Source organism: Saimiri boliviensis, chromosome 7 (assembly GCF_048565385.1).
Source record: "Saimiri boliviensis isolate mSaiBol1 chromosome 7, mSaiBol1.pri, whole genome shotgun sequence".
NCBI classification, from domain to species: Eukaryota; Metazoa; Chordata; class Mammalia; order Primates; family Cebidae; genus Saimiri; species Saimiri boliviensis.
The window spans coordinates 40,463,287-40,467,983 of record NC_133455.1 but is presented as its reverse complement, the minus strand read 5'-3'; positions in this window follow the sequence as shown (position 1 = coordinate 40,467,983).

Genomic DNA, 4,697 nt, shown 5'->3' with positions numbered 1-4,697 from the left:
AGGAAGAGCCACAAGATGGAAGGAACTTGGACCCCTGAATGGCACAGTCTCTTCCTGCAAATTTGCGATAAAATAAGACATGAGTAAAAAGTAAACTTCATCAAGGTGAAGTCAATAAAATGTTGAAGATTTTTTCAAAGCAGTTATCCTGTTAAGATGAATACAGAAGGCAGAATTTAAGTACTGGATGAGTGATTGAACTCATTATTTTTTCATGTCTACTCAATGTTGACATTCTTTGATTTTTGGATCAAGAAGCAAAGCAGATTTTTGAGAATATCCTAATAAAAAAGAAACCTTATAACCCAATGATTAATATATTCCTGTACACACATGAAAACATGTTTGCTGTCACACTGTAAAAATCAATACATTGAAGGAACAGTTCCTTTTTCTCCTTAGAGACTAATTCTTCAATAAATTCTCCTCTAATTGAACTGGCAACCCAGCTACAGTTAAATTAGAAGGAATGTGCGTGGCTGAAGCTGAGCCTGGCCCTAAAGACCTTTAGACAATGGCACTTGTCTAGCAAAGTTACAACTGAGCTGGCAGGTCACAGCCTTGCTTAGCCTCTTGAGAAGTATTTGTAAATATGGGAAGTGTCAATGCATCACATCTTCCAGATCATCATTACAGCTCTGAGCTCCACTTCGTATCTACTCTTGTACCAGGCACGGTTATTTGCTATAGGGAAGAAAATCTGACTCTAGTGAGCTAAAACAATAATAACAAAACGTTTGAAAGGTAACTCAGAGAAAGGTGAATCACCAAGCTTTCAGAAGGATAGGGACCAGAGTATGTGGGTACCATGTCTTCAAGATGCTACTGTTGGAATGGACCATCTTCAAAATGTCTTGGTTACTGTATCACATAGTTCAAATCCAATTCCTGGAAAAGAAGATCTGACTGGCAAGCTCTTGACTGTGTTAGTATTCTGTTACTGCTGTGACCAACTATGACTAACTTAATGGCAAAACAACAACAAAAAAAACAAAAAAAAACAAAAAAAAAACAAAATTTAAAAAAACACCCAAATTTACTACTTCAAAGTTTCTGTGGGTTAGAAGGCAGAATGAACTCAACTGAATCCTCTGTTAGGGGCTCATATGGCCAAAATCAAGTTGCCAGCAGAGCTCAGCTCTGTTCTGGAGTCTCTGGAGAAGAATGTTCTTCCAGCATCATTCAGGTTGTTGGGCAAATCCAGTTTCTTGTGATTCTAGCACTGAAGTTCCCATTGTCTTCTGGCTGTCAGCCAAGGACCAGGTTTTGCTCCTAGAGACTGCCTACATCCTTTCTCATGCTTTACCTGTAATCCTCTCCAGCACTGGTGAACAAATCCCCCTTATACATTGGGTCTCTCTGACTTTTCCTTCTGCTGCAACACTCTGACTCCAGCAAGACAAAGTTCTCTGCTTTTAAGGGCTCAAGTCATTATGTTGCACCCACCAGGGTATCCAGAAGACTCTTCCTATCTTTGTTTATTTTTTTGAAACCGTCTCACTCTGTCATCCAGGCTGCAGTACAGTGGGGCGATCTCAACTTAGCACAACCTCTGCCTCCAGGTTCAAGTAATTCTCCTGCCTCAGCCTCCTGAGTAGCTGCAACTACAGGCATCTGCCACCACTCCTGGCTAGTTTATGTATTTTTAATAGAGACGGGGTTTCATCATGTTGCCCAGGCAGGTCTCAAACTCCTGATCTCAAGTGATTCGCCATCTCAGCATCCCAAGAGCAGGGATTTCAGGCGTGAACTGCCACGCCTGGCCTAATCTCCCTGTCTTAAGGTTTGTAATTACATATGCAAAGCCCTTTTTGCCATGTAATGTAGCATAGTCACAGGCTCCAGGGTTCAGGGCATGGACATCATCTGAGGGCCGTGCTGTCAACCACACTCACCCTTTCACTGATGATCCCACCAAGCTGGCCTTCCATTAGTAGAAGTCATTCCTCTAAGGGAAATCAAGGTGCCTCTCCTAAAACAAGAGTGAATAGAGTGCTGAGAAGATGTCAGCAATGGCTCTCCCTTTTACGTTACTTTCCAGTTAGAACTGACATCCAGAGCCAATCTCTGAAATAAGTAGATTCTTAAAGTACAGGTGTCAGAGCAGCTAGACTCGAGACCAGACAATTAACAAGTATGAAAAGACGAAAGATAATAAAATGACAGGTTTGATCTTCCTAAGTCCCTCCAAGCAGTGAGTTGGGAAATTCATTTCTTCCTTGAATCATTAACCAACACCACATCAACACCATCATGCGAGGCACTTTGTTATGGGCTACAAAGTTCCGTAAAACTCCATGCTCTGTATTTGAAGAGTTTATAATATAGGTCAGTGGTGTGCAAACTTTTGAAGACATAAAAATTATCTGGAAATTTGCTAAAAATGAAGATTCCTAGGCCCATTGCTGTGGTTTGAGTGTGGTGTCCCCTTCAAAATTCATGTTGAAGCCTGATCATGCAGGTAATGATATTAGAAGGTGGGGGCTTCTGGGGTGTGATTAAGTTATGAGGACTCCTCCCTTATGCACAGATTAAGGCCCTATCTAATGGGGTTGTGAGAGTCAGTTTGCCGTTTTCAATTATTTTGCCATGTGAGGACACAGTGTTCCTCCTCTCTGGAGGATACAGTATCAAAGTGCCATCTTGGTAGTAGAGATTAGCCTTCTCCAGGCAAACATAACTGCTGGAGCCTTGATCTTAGACTGTCCAGACTCCAAAACTGTAAGGAATAAATTTCTGTTCTTTAGAAATTACCCAGTCTCAAATGATCTGTTACAGCAGCACAAAACACCCTAAGACATCCACCTCCAGAGACACTGTTTCAGAAGATGTGGGGAAAGGCCCCACAAATCATCTAATATAATGTCAGCTACATGATAGGTACTCTACAGTAAACAGTTTTGATGAATGAATGACTATAATTTTTTTAGAGATAGGGTCTTGCTCTGTTGCCCAAGCTGGAGTGCAGTGGTATGATCATAGCTCACTGCAGCCTCAAGCTCCTGGGCTCAAATTATTCTCCCACTTCAGCCTCTTGAGTAGCTGGGACTACAGGTGCATGTCACCACACCCTGATTTTTCTTTTTAATGTTTTGTAGAGAAAGGGTCTCACTGTTGCCCAGGTTGGTCTCAACCTCCTGACTCCAAGTGATCCTCCAGCCTCAGCCTTCCAAACTGTTGAGATTACAGGCATGAACCACCATGCCTGGCCTGAATTTAATAAATGCATCCATTGATTCTAATGCAGAAAGTCCATGAAGCACCTTGTGAAGGAAAGTTGACCATCTGGGCAAAAACTGAATCAGGCAGTTAGTGGAGATCAGTTGAATAAGATGCTTTGGCTTTGTCATTCAAAATGTTCAGGGGAAAAATATCAACACCCATTATTTATGAAGTTGATTCCTGTTTCCTTTTAAAGAAGTTGAATTTAGTCTAAAATTAAGTAAGAAAAAATCTGGAACCAGAGAGAAAATAAGAGACATATCCAGGAATTTTAAGCAGAATGAGGTCATAGGAAGCTGTTGTTTTCCTGCATCTTTTTTTTTTTTTTTTCTTAATTCTAAGCAGGAAAATTCCACCCAAGAAACAGATTAGTTGATCTTGCACCTGTGTTCCTCTGTCTGGCACTTATCTGGGTCAAGTTGGGAGAGCAGTCCCCGGTCCTGGAAACAGACAACCCACCCTGTCACTGGGACACATAGCACATACAGCCAGGGCGTCTTATCGCCAGATGTCCTCACCCAGCATCCGTCTGGGAGCAGATTCCATGCCATTTAGGCAACCTACCAGACCGATGAAATTACACAGGGTTGTCTGACCAAACTGCCTTTCCCTTCACACATTCATCTCCCAGGCCCAGATCCTTGAGGTACCTCCGTTGGTGTTCTTGTTAATGTATCTAATATGATTTGCTTTCAGAAGGGTTAAGAGAGCGAGCTTTGAACTCAGATGGCCTGAACTCTACTCTTGTTGGAACACTCCTAGGCATGTACCTTAGGATCAATAACATAACCTCTCTGTGCCTCGGTTTACTCATCTGTAAATGGAAGATGCTAACTATACTTACATCATAGGGTTCTTGGGAGGATTACATGAGATAACACATGTAAAGCACAGTGTCTTGTGCTCTAAAGTGCTACAGAATAGGTGAACAGTGGCGAGATATTATCTCCCAGGGTTCTAGCCTCTTCTCTTGCTCCACTCTAGGACAAGCCCTGACTTCAGAGTTGCACGGGCCATGCTATGTAGCTAGAAATCCTGGCCTGGGGATGATTCTGTCCCACTGTTGCCCATTGTGGGTACAATGTTTTTCACCACACACTCCCACAGGTGAGTACATGTAGGCTATGAGTGGCCCACAGCCTGCCTCTTCATGGACTTGTGTTATAATGAACATGTATTAATTATCGTTGTTTTTTAATGAAGTGCTGATGTTAGTTGCCTTGAAGTCATACACCCAGAGAGAAGCATGGTTTTTCAGATTAATTCACTGCTTAATTCTTAGCCCTTAAGTCACATTTCTGGATCTCTGGTTCTCACACTGTAAATCTGAATGATTCTTTTTCTGTAACGGCCGTGTCCTTCCTATCCTGTGTAATAAGGGGAAACTGAGGTATGAATGGCATCATTCAAAAAGCACCTGCAATTTTTCTTTGCCAAGCACTTACAGCTTTTTCTCATGTTGCTTTCAAAAAGTC